We start from the raw sequence: 17,876 nt of genomic DNA, 5'->3' as shown, positions 1-17,876 counted from the left end.
GTCCCTCCTAACCTGTCACAGCCCTGCTCGTTGTCACTGCAGCATGTGCTCTGCTGGGGGCTGTTGGTTCAGCAGAAGTGATGGTAGCCAACAGAGCTGATCAAATGCTCCAGAAATAGTTTATCACATAAATTATTCAGGGGCTGGTGGTGTTTCTTAGCACATGATGTGTTTGACCACTTGGAGTTGGTGAGCTTTGGTGCACGCCTTTGCTGAGGGGTTTTTCTCACCCCTGGTGCAGGTACAAAGGTTTCCTGTGCTCTTTGTGGGTGATACAAGAGGGGAAGTGGCAGTCTGGAAGGTCTGGTAAAGGCCTGAAGGCTTCTTCAAGCAATTCCCAGTTGGAGCGAGGCCAGATGGAGCCTCTGAGAGCTGCCAGCTCTGTGTGTTAAAGACCCTATCCTTCATTTTTGCCCCAGAGTTTAACACTGCCACAGTCCTTTGGTAAAAGGGATAATTGAACATGCCCTGGGCTGTGACCTGGGGTAAGCCAGCTGCCTGTGCCCAAAGCTGGGTGTGAGAGCCTGGGGGCTGCTGGGGCTGTGGCAGTGGCAGCAGGAGCCAGCAGGGAGTGGGCTCAGGCTCTGCAGCAGCACGGGGCTGCACTCAGCCCTGCCAGCAGCAAACAGCTTCAGGGTCCTTCTGTCTGCCTGAGAGACTGTGGGTCCTGTGTGTCTGCAGAAAGTCTGGCTGCTCTCTGATGTGCCATGTCGATATCTGGGTCAGGACTTGTGGGGTTTGGCTATTTTTTTTTTTTTTTTTGTTTTCTGGTGCATCAGGTTCACTGCACAAGTACAAACCTTCTAGGGTACAGGTAAGTGGTTTAGGTGTCAGGTACTGAGGGCACTGTGCATAACTGCACCTAAGAAAGATCCTTTGTTATCTCCCCTCTGTGGGTGTCCCTGTCACCTGCCTGACTTGGCTGGGTCTCACCACTGGAGCAGACTTTTGCCATCCACAGGTCTGACAGTGGGACAGGCAGTGGGACAGACTGCAGGTCTGTGTTTAAAGGAGACACAAAGCTGATTTTATGTTACTTGCTTTTAATACTACTAATTTTAAGGCATAGATCAGTCCCTGAGTTAGTGAAGCCCCCCAAAAAGTCACGGAGAGCTCCAGGAGCAGCCAGCTGTGAGGTGAGGACACGCCAGCCACTTGTGCTGCCCAGGGGAGGTTAACCACACCTTGCTGCAGAGCCAGGCAGGACTTCACCACCTTGGAGAATGACCATCCCTAGGGGAGGTGGGACTCCCAGTGAGAGTTTCACCCTGAGCACTGAAAATTCAGCAAATTGTCTGGAGAAGGAAGGATGTAAAAGTCACAAGGCAAGAGCCAAATGTCTCCTGTGCCTGTGTCACCACCCCTCATGTGCCTCCTGGCTCTGCTGGAGTGGGAGTCACCAGCTCTTCATCGTGGCCTGTGCAGGGAGAGCAAGTGGGAACTGCAGCCCGTGGGAGTATTTCATGTGCCAAAACGTGACTCAAGGTGCAGCTCAGTGCCATGTTTGCTTTAGCAACAAACCTTCTGACAAAACAAGCCAAAGCCACTTGACAAAACTGTTCCTGCTCCAGCAGCTGGGTTTTTCCTCTTGTCACTGACCTACCTGTGGGGCTACAGTGTAAGTGGGAGTACTGAAATAGTCAGAGTAAAGTTTAAAAAAAGTATAGGTTTAAACAGAGGAAAATTTGTTGCTGAAGTGAGCTCCTTCACTGGGGAGCTGCACGGTCCCTCAGCATCTGATAACACTGCAGAGCAGGAGAGAGAGCACTGGCCTTGCAAGTGTGTCAGAGGAATCTGCCTCCACCCTGAAACCAGGGGGAGGAGAGGAGGAACTGTATTTTTGGCACAGGTTACTTTGTGTGTTTACATTTTCTGCTGATATGGATTGCCTGTAATGGCCAAATATGAGTGATTCAGTTAATTTGGGGCTCTTTTCCTCATCTAGCCTCACGGTAGCTTTGCAGTGCTGCACAGGGATGCAGATCTGGGGCTGTTTAAATACTGCTTACTTTTCAGTGTATCCCACTCCTCCTGGCAGTGAAGCAGTGTGTAAATGTGTGTCAGTGTGTGCTGAGCCTTTGGGTTCATTGTTAGGGTAAATTTGCTGTTATTGGCCGAGCAGACCGTGCTGGAGTGCCTCAGCATCCTCAGGGCAGTGGTACCGATGGAGCTGGGAAGCTGCAGCTGGGACACCCACCCAGAAGGAGCGGTGATACCGGCAGGGATGACGGAGGTGGGTCGGCTTAGCTGAGCCCCACGGGGCTTCATCAGGGCTGCAGTGATGCTCTGCTTCCTCAGGTGGGTGTTCTGGAGCTGCTGCTGCACTTCCCCTTTGCAGGAATCCCTGTCCCAGCCCGCAGCGCCCGGCTCCCTCTCTGGCAGTGCGTGCGGAGCCAGGGCACTGCAGGGGTTCTGCTCCGGCTGCTCACCCAGCCCTGAATCAGGGTGTCCCTGCCAGCCCAAGGGCTGCCTGAGCCAGGCTCGGGGGCACGGAGAGAAGCACAGCCGTGCCAGCGCTCAGGGTGCCACAGGGTGGGGCAGCTGCTGCCCAGCTTGGGGAAGGATGGTTCTAGAAAGCTGGGCCACCTTCCCACAAGGCTTCCTGCTGCACAGGTGTGCCAGGTGAGCTGGGCTGGAGGCTCCTGAGTGGGGTCTGGCACCTGTGAGAAACCAGGCTGAAAAGGGAGCTGCTTGTGAGTCTGTGGGTTGCAGGACAGGGTGCGAGGCACAGGCAGGCACCACTGCAGACATTCCAGCAGTGCTCCAGAAGGCAGGTTGGCATTCTGACTTGCTATTTACTACCGAGATGCCACTGAGACAGGATTTCATTTTTCTCTTCTATTAGTAGCTGAACAAATGTTTTTCTCTCACGAGAATGTGCTGCACTAGGCAGAAAGGAGTTACCTCTCTGGAGAGACACCAGTCTGGGCAGTGCCAGGTTTTCAATGGCATGGCAAAGGGTTTTAAGGGAGGTGGAGCATGCCACCTCTCTGTCACCGAGCTCAGCAGTAAAGGCGGCATCCCCCAGGGACGGAGAGTCCCGGGATTGGTTCTGGGAAAGGCGGGGACGCTGCGGGGCCGGGCTGGGCACACACAGGTAACTGAGCCCAGCTGGGCAAAGGGGAAACTGCAACTCGAGAAGGTCATGTTGTGCTGCTCCGCTGCTTTCCCAAGCTAAGGCCCGCTCCCTGTCCCTGAAAGACCTAGGTAAAGCCAAAGTTAAGTCAGTCAGATAAATATTTATAGTACAAATGTTGGAATATAATCCTCGAGGGGTTTGATTGCTCTCTCTGTACTCCAAAATGTACTAAATAGGGGAAATAATAGTGCTATAAATAAAGTCATGTTTAGCTGGGTCATCACCTTGGGGTGTTTCTGGCCCTTCTCTGGGGACTGGAGTTGCAGCAGTGAAAAAATTAGCAGGGAACTGCAAAGGCAGTCGAGGGTGATCCCTTTGCCAACCATCCTTCGTTTGCAGGGCTCCTCAGTTATGCAATGATTCATCATTACAGTGGCAGTCAGGTTTAAAGTCCTTGTATGTGCAAGTCATGGCAGCAACCAGGGCAGCCCTTGCACAGGCTGGTCAGACCCTTTTGTTGCAGATTTCTTTGGAGAAGCCTCGCCCATCAGATCTTTTGGGTTGTTTGTGGTGGGGTTTTTCTAGTTTCTTATTGCCTTGTATTAGAAAATAGAGCAGTGCACAAGATTCGAGGATTCAGAAAAGAAGTAATAAAATTATTATTATTGTGCTTTTGAACTGCCAGTTTCCCACATCAATTTACAGAGACATCCTCCAAATAGTTAATATCTATACACAGAAAAAGTGCATCTTTGTATAGTAGAGGAGTTTGGTTTGGTTTTGCTCTTTCTCTTTACAGGAGCAAGACTTGGTGCTGCTGAGCATGTGTTTCTCCTGGACCAGGCTGCTCCAATTTCAGTAATACAGTGGGGAGAGTTTGCAAGAACTGAAACCAGCTTGCACAGAAAGTGAAAGGACCAAGCTTTCCTAAACCCACCATCCCCAGCTCTGTGGGAAAGACTTGCAGGTTAGTGAAGTTCTGGTACATGCAAGCCTTGCTGGGAAGTGTTGAGTGTTTGATTTGGTCTGAGATGCCCCCACGGCAGGGGGAGGCTGGCTGGGGATGTGGGGCTGTGCCTGCTGCCTGGGGCTGCACCAGCCTTGCTGCTGGTATCAGCTCCAGGAGAGTCAGGAGGGAGCTGTGGGAAATGGTGCTTTCCTTGTTTTCTGAGGGGGAAGCCAGTGTGCCTGCAGGGACTCTTCCTCCATCCTTTTTTCTGCCTGGTAACTCGATCCCAGCTTATCTCCTTCATGTCATTTCCTTTGTGCTCGGTGGCCCTAAGCAGCCTTGCTGCTCTAACTCCTGCTCCTGTATTAACTCTGAAATTGAGTTTGTGCAGCACAGCAGCCTGTGCAGGAGTGCAGCAGCTTGGGATGAGCAGGTATTGGTTATCCTGCACATGACACCAGCACCAGCCAAAATCTGCCCAGCTGGTGCACACACCACGCTCTGCAGACAGTGCATGGGCTGTATTTAGGGCCAGGGCTATATTTATGGTTCTGAAACATCTGACAGCCAGCAGGTCTGGGCTCTGGGTGCTGTGCTCTTTGAGTACCAGCAGTGAGCTGGAGCTTTCTCCTGTGCTTGGGCTACACACCCAGCAAAGAATTGGCTCTGCTGGAATTTATGCTGAATTTTTTCTGCTTGAATTTTATGCTCCAATGCTGATTTCCAGCTTCTCTGTGACAATAGGAACTCTGAAAGAGAAGGAGTAAAATTCCTTTCCTTTGCCAAATGTGGTAGCAACGATGTGCAAGAAACAAGTGGACAAAGGGAGGGGTGTGAGGCCAGGGTTCCTGGGTCCAGCTGTCCCAGGGTATCTGAGTGTGTGTGCACCTCTGACTGTCTGTGACCCTCTAAAACACAGACCAATCTCACCCAGAAAGAGAACTCAGTTTCTCTACTGTAAATCACGTTTGCCACAAGTTTCACCTATTGTCATCATTCATCTTCACACCTACCTTCCTACTCTCTTGTTCCCTTGCCTGCAGTTTCAGATCTTTCTCTTGTGGTTGTGTATTGTTAGGTGGAATGGGTGGCTGCAGTCACTGCCCAAACACCTGCTGAGCTCTGGAAATTGTATCACACAACAGTCAGCATCACATGGTAGGGCTAGATTATACTGAGACAAAATCCTGGGTTGGTTTTTTTTTTACCTTTTTTTTTTTGTTGGTTGAGGTTTTTTCCCCCAGGTGGATAGCTGAAAATAGCCTTGTTCAAAACAGCCCTCCCACAGAAGTCTGTATGAGTCTGGCAGACACTAGGGCTTGAAAAGTGCACCATGAGTTCATTTTGACTTCATAATTTGTATCAGCATTTGAAAAAGAGTAAATAATGCTGCCTCTTCTTCGCTGAAGAGCTTTCAGCTTTGTGCTTGACAAGTGCATTCATCTGATCATGTACAAGAAGACTTATTTTCAGGTGATTTCCCTCTGATGTCAAGCCCTAAAGCAGCCTGGAGCCTGATCCCAGAGGGCCTTACCCTGCACTGTCTGCTGGCTGCAGCAAACAGTCATTTCTTGCCAATAATTAAACCCCTGTGGAGCATCAATAGCTGGGGTGCTGATACTGCATTTAGATGAGAAGGAGGAACTGTACCTGCTGCAGGACAGTTACTTTGAAGTGTTTGTTCTCTCTCTAAAGCACTTTCTAACTGAAAGGAGATGTCTAGCAAATCTCCCTCTTGCCAATTAAATTTAGGTCTGAAATTGCTGATTCTGTGGAGTTTCAGGAGGTCCAGCCCTCACATCAGCTGTTGCTCCAGTAGTGCTGAGGACTGGTGCAGGCTGAGGCAGTGATCAGACATGTTCAGCAGCCCAGACCTGGCAGGTTCTGCCCACTCCTTAAGTACCAGGGCAAGAGCTGGAATCAAACCTTGCTTTTCTCAGCCTGTTCCTGCCCCTGCTCAGGGCAGCCCCTGCTCAGGGCCCATGGCCACACTTTGGAGGTTTCCCTGAGCATCTACTCACACCTGCCCCTCACTTCAGGAGTTTGAAGCTCACTGACTGCATCTGGAGCCTCCTGCCAGAGCCAGGGGGTGTGCCCTGCCTCCCCTCATCAAACTGCTCTTTTGAAGGAGCTAAACACCCACAGCTTCTGCTGCAGCTAATGGGAGCTGCAGGAAAAGCTCAGCAACCATGGAAATCCAGCCTTCAGCTGCACTGCTGGGAATGGAGATGGCTTAGCCTGTCAGGAACCCCTAAAAGCCCTGGTAGTGCAGTGGAAGTGGTTTATAACAGCAGGAATTCACTGGTTAATAAATTTCCCCTTGCTTGCCCTGACTCTAACTCAGTGGGCTTCAGCTGCAAGGTGCCTGCTGCTGGCACCAGGGAAAAGCAGCTCAGGGTTCCAGGGATGTTGGTGGGGTCACAGTTCTGAGAAAAGCATCCTGGCTCATTTCATGGTACAGATGGGTCACACACAGCTTGCTCAGCCTCATTTCCTTCTGGAGTATAAGCTGTACATAAGGAATAACAACTGGGATAATTTTAGGAGAGCAAGTTTAAAAAAAATACATGGGAAAGAGGGGTTGACTATAAAAAACACTTCCAGGAGACAGTCTTAGAGTGGCAGGGAGAAAAAAGATGTTTTAATAGGCTTCTCTGATTACCACTACTGACTCAATAGAACCCTCTGCTCTCCCTAATGAGGACAGGTGAGCTCTCCTGACTCTAGCAGTGACCTCCCCATGACATCTTTTCTTGAGGCTCGAGCCAGGCTGGTGTTCCTGGAAGAGGTGGGAGGATTCAGTTATTTATGGCTAAGCCTTTTCGAAGAAATTAAATGGTACTGCATCAGAATAACTCATTGCTTCTCACCTGGTATTTATCCTGTCATGGAAATAAAAAGTTAAACATGTAATCAGAAATTTCAAAAGTAGTGTTTCTTTTGTTAGCTTGTTTTGGGTAAGCATTGCTCTTAGAAACTAGAGAGTCAGGAGGCTGCTGGTGTTCTTGGAGTGGTTTGTCCATCTGCAGCCTGGAGAGGTGCTGCAGAGCCCCTGGGACAGGCAATGGATCCATCTCTGAAGGATGGCTGAGCAAAGCCACAGGAGAGGAAAAACAAATGGAATTCTCTGCAGGCCCTTGTCGTGCTGAACCCTGAACAGGCTGAAGGAAGGTGGCCTCCCATGTCCCCTGCGGCTGGGGGGAAGCACCAGAATGCTTTGTCCATGTGGTCATAGGAAATCTCTTCTTGGAATAGTTGTAAGAGCCCTTGTTCTGCTCTGCTCTGTTCGTGCTGTGTGCACGAGCCCCTCCTTGGAATGCTGTGCTGTTTCCTGGTGCTCCTGGAAAGCAGTTTCCTGCCACCCCTGGAGAACAGTTTTCTGCCCTGAGATAACCAGGAGCCCTTCACTTTCTCTAGGATTTGTCCACACATCCGATTTCCCAGCAGTGCCCACATGGGAGCTGTGGGAACTCAGGAGGCTGTTGGTGTGCCAAATTCTTCCAGGGGCCTCTTCCAGCAGGAGCAGGACAGGCAGTCTCTGCTTAGCTCATGCTGGAAGAGAGGAGGAAGAGGGGGAAACCAGAATACAATATCTGTCTTTTCTCTCCTTCATTTGCACGTATTTTCTGGATGGGATTTCCTGCTCTGACTCACCCTGAGTGAGCCCTGGGTGCCCAGTGTGTGATTGTTCTCTGCTGACAGAGGAGGAAGGAGGCTGTTGTCATGTGCCCTTGGTGAAATGGCCTCTGACATTTCTCTTAACTTGTTTAAACAAATACATCTCAGAACCAGTTCTCTTTAAGAGGGCAGCACACAAAGGTTAACTCTGTGTGTGCTATGAGTACTTTTATGTGATATTATGCTTTTTCAAGGAGCCATAGATATGTTTTCATTGAACCTGAGCACCTGAATTGTTTAACAATATGTAGCTCCATTGCAAATAAGTTAATGTGAATGCATTTTCTGCTGGTTGTGCAGTTTATTTTGTTCTTTAGATTAGTTATAATGAAAATATTCTGTTTGGCTATCCAGACTTGTGGGTATTTTCATTCCTGCTTGTGAAATTGGTAAGATTACATCATGATAATATTTTCTGGGTTTTAAGAGGGTTGTGACATGGAACTATTATGAAAAAAAAAATTTACCAAAAAGGCCTGTGACAGTGTTTAATAGCAATGTCTGTGTCTTTTGTTACTGCAGGCTTGTAGTCTGCTTTCTCCCAGCAAATTCACAGCACGCATTTCAGTCTCATGTTCATGCATGTCTTGGAGAGTAAAAGAAGTCTCACCTGTGCAGGAGCAGCTGGAAACGAGGAGAGAGGTTAGCAGTTGTTTTCTGTCATTTTGGTTTCACTGACCCACTTCCAGTCTACCCAAGGGAGCTGCTGCCACCTCTCCAGGACCTCACAAAGCCTGGATGGGAGGAGCAGCATGCTCCAGCTGGAGCCCCCTGCTTTCCATGCCTCTGGAACAACACACTGAGTTTCCAGATGACAGGCAAAGGGTTTCAAAGTGAAATAATGCCCAGGCTTGTTCTGTTCCTGACATCAGCCCCCTGAGTTCTCTCTCTGGCATCTCAGACATTTTGTGAAGCTCGGTAGCCTGTGCTGTGCCCTGTGTGCAGCAGGTTTGCCAAGGGCTCTTGGAAAGTCCCTGACAAAGACCTTCCTTGGTGTGCTGAGATAGAGAAGTCTTTTAAGGACTGGAGTTAGCTAAATTGTGATAAGCTGCCGGAAGAGATTTTTGGGTTGCATTGAGCTCCAGGGAAAAAACTTTAATCCACAAATCATACCCTGCTGAAGGAGGTTTTGTTTTGCATAACTGGTCAAATAGCAGTTTGTCTATGTTTCCATTTCTGTTTAGAGCTTAGGAAAAGCACTGACCTATTTGAGCCCTTGAAAGGGCTGTGCAGAGTCCTACAAAAGGAGAGGCCTTCTCCCTCTGAGCAAGGAGCCACTGGAGCTGGTGCTGAGTTATGTAAAGGGCAAAAAGTGACTCAGTAAAGGTGCAAATTCAGCTGATAAATTGGGACCTGGAGAACAGAACAGTGCAGAGAGCTGCTGGTGATAGATGGTGGTCCAAGAGGATATTCCAGTCCAGGTTTATTCTTGCTTTTGGACTAAGAGTGCTACTAATCACACAAAGTTACAGCTTTCCACTGAAGTTCCTCTCCTCAGCCTCCTCCACCCTCAGCAGAAGCCCACAGAGGTGTAGATTTCCCAGTGTTTGAGGAGATGCTTCAGGGAAATGCTCTCCCCAGGCACACCAGGTGGGGCAGGTCCTTAACCTGTCACCTCTGCTGAGGCTGTCAGCACAAAGCCAGTCTGTGAACCAGCCTGCAGTGCTGTGTGACACCCTGGGCAGGTCTGGCACAGGGTATGCTCAGCCTGTGGGCCATAGCTTGTGCTTTTGCACACATTCTGCATTTAGTAGCTGTGTTGTGCCCACAGGACCAATTTCTATAAAGTGCTGACATGCTTTGCTCCTGTAGCAATCTGTCTCTTGACACCTCTCTGGTGCCCACTGGCATAACAGGAGAACCTTTCCAATGATCTCCTTGTGTTACCATTATTTTTAGCACTGAATTGCACTTTCTTCTCTGCCAGGTTAGCAAGCCTTCCCACAATGCATTCTCTTTCTTGCCTCTTTTTCTCCTCAGGCAAACATGACCTGCAGGCTTTCTAGCTAACAGACATAAATCATGTGCCTTGGGATGACCTTGACAGCAGCAACAACTGTTTCTCCTGTTGATTGTCTCACACATGTGTGCTTGACACAGGTATTCAGATGCTTGAGATTAGAAGAAATCCTGGCAGTGGAGGCAGACAGAGTCTGGATGAGTTCACCCTCGCCAGGGAGCTGCCTGGGGGAGCAGAGCACACCTGCAGAGACCTCCTCACCCCCTGTGCTGCAGGGCAGGAGCCACGTCCTGTGCCAGCCTCTGGAGTCACACAGCCCTGGCTGCCTTTGGGGGAGCTGCTCTGGAGGCGTGGCAGGCTGTGCCCCAGGGGCTGCTTGGCACCTCTTGGTAGCAGAAACAAGGCAGCAGAGATTCAGGGAGAGGAGTACCACCTTCCAAGTGAGAGCAGCGAGTTGTTGCTCATTTTCTGGTTCTCCCACTGAAACTGCACTTCAGGAATATTTTTTCTGAGGCTTGACCTGCAAACAGCTTTGCACCAGTGTAGCCAAAGAACTGGTTTTAAACCAATAGAGAACCAATCCTCTCTGGTTGCTCATCTGTTGAGAACTGGTATACTTGTGTTTGGCTTGTCCTGGGAGGGGCTTGGACAAACGCCTTCTTCCAGCTCCTGCCTTCATAGCAGAACCATCAGGCTCCCTCAGGTCTGCCACTGCAGCTGCACAACCTCCTCAGTCAAAATGAATTGGTTTTGGAGCCACTGTTTATATCTTTATACCTATAACTTTTGTGTGCAGCTGGACTTGCAAAGCTTACGGCAGCTGTTTTGCTATAAACGTTGCTTGCAAGCTTTTCTAACAAAGACCGGCCCTTGACAAGTGTTTCATAGCCCTCTAATCATATCACAGCATGGAGTGCCACATGTTGGAGGCCTCTCCTCTGGCACCAGGTTTTGTAATCTCTCCTTTAATGCCTGGTTTCTGGCTGCTGGAGTGAGGTTTCCTGCTCAGGGCTGCAGGAACAATCAGAGCTTGTGTCTGACCCGCTGTTCAAAGCCAGCCTTGTGCCCCAAGCCCTGCTGGTGCTGCTCAGGAGCCCAGCCCTGGCACTCAGCTCCTGCTGCAGCCATCTGCAGGGGCAGCATCCTCAGGGACAGAGCAGAGGGCGAGGCTTTCTGACAAAACACAAAGCCTTTGTTGAGGGAGGTGTCCATCTGAGAGGAGGGCTGTCAGCAGGGCTTTTCCTGTGCTGCCTTTGGGACTCAGCGTGTGCTGGGAGCTCCACTCCTGCCAGGAGAGCAGTCCCTGGTTTCAGCAGATGGCCTTGGGGAAGAGACCTTATGACTGCACGTTCTGGTTTGCCTTTCTCTAAACCGTGGTTGGTGATGGCTCCCTCGCCGTGGACCGGATCCGCCTGGGAGGGAGTGACGCACGGCGAGCACAGACTGTCATTGTGGGATGGAGTCACATGGAGCTCCTCGGACAAACGGAGAGAAAAGCAAAACCACTTCATCTCTGACTCCTCCCTTGTGAACAACCTTCTCAGATAATACACGAGGCAAGGAGTTTTGCACTGAGATTGCAGGGTAGTCTTTGCTCCCAGGTATTACTCAAGCTCTTCCTCCTGCTGTTACAGACCCGTCTGAAGTGGTATGAAATGCAGCAAGTTGCTTAAAACGTGTCTGAGCAGGCGAAAGAAAGAAAAGGTCTGGTATTCTGGAAGCCAGCAGATGTAAAGCCTGGCAGGAAGGTATGTCAGGCACACCTCAGCCAGCTCTGTGCTGGTTAGTGCAGGTGAGACAGCACCCCAGTCCAGCAGGGCAGCAGGATAAATGGACACACACACTTGGCCCATGGTAACACCTGACATTGCTGCAGGTAAACTTGTGCTGTAACCCCAGCAGCTGTGCTTCACTGAGAGGTGACAGCCATGTAAGTGAGATCTACTGCATCATGACCTGTAAAACATTGCTATTTTGAGATTGCTGCTCTTGCACTTGTCTTTCCATCCAGTTAAATTGGTGCCTGAAAATATTCTCTAACAACTCTGATTCATTCACTATGGGTTGTTTTTTTTTCTGGTAGCTGTTTTAGGTTTTTTTCCCTCCTTATTTTAACTGTGTTTAAGTAGAAAACTTAGATGAGCAGACATGATATTCAGACACTGTGAGAGGTAGAAGTACAGAATGAGGCAGTTTGTTTTTCCTGTCCTAGCTAGCCAAGCAATAGCCTGCTCAGTCAGCCCTCCCAGCCACAACTGGGTGCAGCCCAAGGCTCCTACCCCACACCACAATTACAGACATCCACATTGTTCCCAGCTAATTGCTTTCTCCTGTACAGAAGCTGGCTTTCTTTGAACTGCAGCACAATGTGACACCAGGCATCACGTTGCCTTCCTCCTCACTCTCCTGTGGCCTTAGCAACCTGATACAGCTGTGACCAAAACAATGCCCATGGCTGTTAAAGTCAACACAGCTTTCCAGTGTTTTATGAGAGAATTGAGGAGGGAAATGCTGATGTGGCCTTGCATGAGCCTTCACGGTTCCCTGAACTAACTAGACTGGTCTTCCTCCCTGCTTTCAGGCAAGCCAAGCTGTATTAATCACTTTATCAAGAAATAACACAGTGCAATGGGGTAGGATTTCTGTAGGCTCAGAAACACAGGAGGAAAAGCAGTGTAAATCTCAGTTTAAAGCCAAGACTCAGCCTCATCTGGGCTTTAACTGGGCAGACTGGTGTCCGCTGTAGGCAGCTCGTTTCAGTTCTCTGCCTTGCCCCTGTGCCCAGGGTACCCTGGGTTAACTCCCAGGGTTTGTTTCTCCTCTGGTTCTCTGTGTAGATGGGAATGGCCACTCAGTGCTGAGGCTCTCTCTGGACTTTCAAGTCTTAACATCTCCAAGTCATCCTTGAGCAACTCTTCCCTGTGCCTGCTTCCACTGCCCTTCTTGCTTGGCCACAACATGTCAGGATGTAAATTAATGTCCCATTGTGCCATTGTCCTTGGGCTTGGTGCTGTATTTGCCATGTGAAAGCTGCTGGAGTGTTCAGAGTTCCTTCCAAAGGAAGCTTTACCCCACCATGTACTGTGCTGGAACCAGCTGGTGCCCTGTCTGTGTCCCAGCCTGCTCTGGCATGCAAGGTGAGATTAGAGCCTTTGCACTGCAGGTCTGAGCCTGGTGGGGGATTGGGTTTGTTTTGAAGGAATATTGAAGAAATAACTGTTATTACGTGGCTGTCCTGTGAGTTGTTCTTCACCCAAGAACAGCAAATGCTGCTGCAAGTCCCTTCCTCCACAGGGTACCTTGAATTGACCCCAGGCCCCACAGTCCTTCAGGACTCATTTGCATTTCACAGCTCACAAATATGCACCAGTAGCTGCTGTTTGTTCCAGTGAAAGAGGGGGTATTTCTTCCTAGCTCCCTGACTTTCCTGGGTCTCAGTGCAAATCCCTGACTCTGTTCTCCAGTAGAATAAGTTATGGGGATTCCCTGATCTGCACGGCAAATTTTTCAATTTGGTATTGCTTTGCTTTTAGACTGGGTCTCTGGGGCACTTTCTGTTTCTTTTTAAAAGCAGAAATAAATTTGCCCCATTTTGCATGAAATGCAAGTGACAATGCAAGTCCCTTACATAACAAACTTGTTCCAGCTTCCTCCTAAGAAGTATTGATTTGGATTTACAAAATTACATTTCACCACTTGGGCAGGGAGTGATTGGGCAAAATTCTCAGAAAATACGAGCACCAAGCATCCTTAACCTTGCAAATGAAATTGAAAAAGCAAGAAGAAACCTGTGTGTCTGTAGCACCCCCAGCCTTCTCCCAGGCAGTTCTGGGCAGCATTTTCCTGGCCATCCTCTACCAGATGAGCTGGCTCCATGGCTTCAGCTCTGCACTTTTCTAAGGCTGAGTGTACAGAAGTCCTCACTCAGCTGTGTGCTGTCTGCCCAGCTGCATGTGTCCCATTTCAAGTTGTGCTGAGCTAGGTGCTTTCAGATACTGGCAGATAACTCATTCTGTATCCTGGTGTATACTCCAGATTTGCACCATATTAAATTAATTTCATCAGGAATTATTGCCACGTCCTTCAAAATCTCACATGAAAGTTGCTTTGAAAGCAACAATAAATTAATATTTTCAGTGGGATGGAATTTAGGGCAAGGAACATGTTGGCTTAAAAGTATTTACCAAGGAACCAAGTCACAGAGGTGCTGGCCCTGTTTGATGTCAGTTTGTTGCATCACTTTATCTAAATTGAGTTTCTGCTATCTCTGCTTCCTTCTGTTCATGCTGGGGCACTGTTACTGCTGTGGTTCCTGAGAACCCCTGGCAGGCTGGATGGCACTGCCCAGTGAGAAGGTTGTCACAAACAGAACTTAGGAACTAGAACCCTAAGAGACATCACCCCACAAAAATTGGGGCACGTGTGTGGGAGGGATTGGTTGGGTCTGTTGATGTGTGTATTGTGTGTGCTCAGTGGTGGCAGAGCAGCAGAGAGACTCTGTGCTTTCAGGAGCTGTGTCACCACCCAAAGTGCCAGCCCAAGTTTGATTCTGGATTGTGCATGGTCAGGGCTGAGGTGAGGATGTCTTCCCCCAGGGCTGTTCTCACAACTGCAGTGAATAACTCCCCTAAAGGGAATTACCCTGGGGCAAATGCTGCCCCCCCCCACAGCTGGCATTGTGTTCCCTCAGCAGAGCCTTGGCCACAGGACAAAGGGAGTAGGAAATGGATGGGACCTGGAGCAATGGCTGGCACTGGAGGGGCTGCTCCTGCTGGGTGGGTGTGTGGGAGGACAGTGAAGTGGAGTCAAATTGAAAGCTGCTTTTGATCCCTTATAATGATTTTTTGTGATGTCAGGTATTTAGTGGTTTTCTTTTTTAAAATTCTTTTTTTGAAACATCATAGTGTTTTAATGTTGTGCTATGTAACAGGGTATATACAACAGTGATTAGTTTGGGAATTTCTTCAGATCTTTAGGGATGCCACAGTTTCTTACTTGACAATATAATAATATATGAGAGCCCATCTTGGCTGCAGGCTGTGGTAATTAGCCAGTTTTGCTATAAAGCTGCTCCAGCAGTGCTTTGAAGCCCTGCCAGCTGCCAGAGCCCTTCAGCTCAGCCAGGGCCACACGAGGTGCTGGGAGCTGCAGGTTCCTGTCCCTGATGTGGGGCTCTCAGACCATGGGTGGCAAATGTCACACACAGCACACTTCCAGCTGCATCCCCTGGCTTCAAAGACTCTGTCAAGAAGCCCTGTGTAAACACTGCATTTTTGTAAAAATATTCCAGATTAGTCTTCTTCTAGAAGGCAATATGAGTGAATAAACTAGGTGATAATGGTCTACATAGAAAAGTGATAAAACTCATCTGTGCAGTGAATCTGAGTCTGGATCTTACTTCAATCGGACATTGGTAGGCTCTGTTTTTATTTTCTTTTGCCTGTGATGATCAAAAAAGATGGATTATCTCAAAATCATAGAACTTTGAGAGGCTTTGAATGGTTACCTAAAGTTTAATTTTAAAGAAATACAGGAGACTGCTCAGAAAGACACTTTGCATAGAAAACATACTTGGAAAAGGCAGTAGAGAGGAGGTTAGGAGCCAAATCTAAGGAAACAGTCAGAGAATAAGATTCCTGAATGATTTGTCCATATGCATACTTCTAGGGGCCTTTCAGGAATGACTTCAATATTTAAGCCCTTTTTCCTGTAGTACTGAAAATCTTTGCTAACACTTCAGCTCTATCTCCTCTATTTGTTATTTGTAACACATGACTGCCTCTACTATATGTGCTTTCTCCTCTTAAGTAAGTTACACCTCATAAGCATTCAAGATTATATCTTTAAAAGAAAGTATAATGTCCCAAAGAACAAACATAGCACAGCATAACCTTTACCTGGCTGGGTTTGAGACAACAAAGCTATGAAAGAGCTCTGGTGTTTAACAGTGGAATACAAGTCGTTTTGTGAATGCTTTCTTCTCTTTTCATAGAATAGTTTGGGTTGTAAGGCACCTCAGTGATCATCTAGCTCCAACTCCTTGCTGTGGGGGTTGCCATTAATGACTGCTTATCTTTTTTTTTTTCTAATGTTATATTTATTTTTGAAAGAAAGTTTGACTTTAACAGTCAGCATATATCCCTTCAAAATGTTGTAAAGGTACCTTCCAGCTCCTTCTCACACCAATGACTCTGGAAGCTATTGCTTTTTAGCTTCCCCATCAGTCACTAGCTGGACTGGCATGGACATCTTCACCCAAATGCCAGTGGGATCACAGTGAGAGGCTTCTGTGGCTGTTTTTCATTATGTTTAACCACATCACCACCCCTGTGAGGTTACAGCTTGCATGAGATCAGCTTATGGAGGAAAACCAGCTTTTTGGGGACAGAAGAAAGCACTCTGAAAAGTCTACAGAGTCCTTGTCTGGAAGTAGAAAGCTGTAATTGTCCAATTTCATCTGCAATTTAGGAGTACTATTGAATTTCACAGTGTTCCTAAGCTTTCTCACAATAGCACCCACTTGTCACTTTTCCCTATACCTCAGATTGGCTTAAAGTCCTATGCCATATCATTTTGTCAAAACTTTTCCATAAATGGGCTCTGAGGTGATATTGTTCAATGTCTGCTGTGCATTTTTCAGTCAGGTCCAACAGCAAGATTCCACCCTGCTCTAAGCAGATCTCCCTCTAGATGATCCTTTCTTCCACCCACTGGTCTTAGCCATGGGGAAGCTGGACATTCTGCACATTTGTTGGGAATCTGGAATGTCTGGAAATCCAGGGCTCCCCAGGGTTTCAGTGTTCCAGGGGACAAGGACAGTGAGCTGCAGGTGCCTTGCTGTCTGTGGCAGAAAGAACACTGGATAGAGGCAAAGTGGAAATGGAGATTTGACATGTCAGCAGAGAGAGAGAGAGTCCTGTTGTGTACCTTCGTCTGTGGTCCAGTCCTGCTCTTCTCTACATCTCCAAGGGGATGAAGAAACGTGAAACGGAATTCCTCCTGATTTCACCCTCTTCTCCTGCTCCTTCCTTGCTCTCCTGCATTGGCCTGTGTCAGGAGCAGGGCTGGGCTAGATTGGCTGCTGGTCTGATCAGCCTGAGCTGCAGCGTTGTGAAAACTGTAGCTTTTGCTCCTGTGCTGGGAGTCCTTGCTCATTAGTCCTGTAACACTGGAAGGATTTGAGGTGGCTTTTTGCTGGTTTTGACTTTAAGGGAGTCTAAGCCTGCAGGAATTGAAGGATGCCGACGGCCCCATGGAGCAAGCAGAGTGTGAGGGCTCTGGGAGGGGCAGGAGCTGACCAGGACAGCACCATGCAGCACACCCTGCCTGGGTCTGAGTCAGAGCCTGCCGCTGCAGCAGGGTCTCTGCAGTCACACAGAGACTGCCTCTGAGCTTTGGGGAAAACAGGGTTCTCTCAACACCTTTCTGTCACACTTCTCCTTCTGCCTCCTGTCGAGACAGACTGATCCAGCCAGGACAGGATCTGCCACTCCAGCTTTCCCTTTCTGCTGCTTCAGTGTAAGCATTCTCTAGCTTGCTCTGTCCTGTGGGTTTAGCTCAGAGCTTCAGGGCTGTTTGCTGGCTCTTGACCTGCTTCACAGTGGAAAATTCTTCCACAAGTGTTACTTACAGGAAGCAAATGAATATCTCCTCTAAATGGTGTGGCTGAGGAAATGGGTCATTTGGTGAAGTACACTGTTTACTGGATAGCCAGTGGCCCATCTCCAAAATATATACTTAGTCTGAAGGAAGAAAAATATCTGAAATAATTCACTTTTTGTGTCAGTTTTGAAATGTTACGTAGTTCATACTAAAATTTAAAATGTGCATTTTCATGTGGGCTAAAAACTTCCTAGCCTGTTCCAGAAAATTGGTAAAACCAAGTTTTAAATTTCTTTCAGTAAAAAATCCTGGGTGTGTATGACTTGTGGAGGTTTTCTTTGTTTTTGTTTGGTTTTTTTTTTTTTTTTAAACTGTGTCATGGTCCTCCACATACTGTAACACTTTATAGCTTTGTTGTAATGGCTTGTGGTAGGGATAATATCTCCCAGTGATAAATTGGTAAATTTTGTTCTTGTTTTATTCAGTAATTCTAAATGCAGCAGCCAGCTCAAGCCTGGAGCATGATCTTGGTTTTATTGCAGGGCTGCTTTTGCAGTGTCTTCATCTATAATTGCAGTTTCTGCCTGCACCCCTTTGGTATTTTTGGT

The 17,876-nt window shown here is 48.2% G+C and overlaps 1 long non-coding RNA gene across 1 annotated transcript; it reads left to right on the top strand.

The window, feature by feature from the left end:
* Positions 1-1,629: 1,629 nt before the first annotated feature.
* On the top strand, positions 1,630-17,587 carry LOC132333335 (uncharacterized). Its single transcript, XR_009488139.1, has 4 exons — positions 1,630-2,298; positions 3,879-4,046; positions 8,229-8,348; positions 9,687-17,587. It is a non-coding gene; the product is annotated as an uncharacterized LOC132333335 (long non-coding RNA).
* Positions 17,588-17,876: the final 289 nt, after the last annotated feature.

Source organism: Haemorhous mexicanus, chromosome 13 (assembly GCF_027477595.1).
Source record: "Haemorhous mexicanus isolate bHaeMex1 chromosome 13, bHaeMex1.pri, whole genome shotgun sequence".
NCBI classification, from domain to species: domain Eukaryota; kingdom Metazoa; phylum Chordata; class Aves; order Passeriformes; family Fringillidae; genus Haemorhous; species Haemorhous mexicanus.
This window is presented reverse-complemented; position numbering and strand designations above follow the sequence as displayed.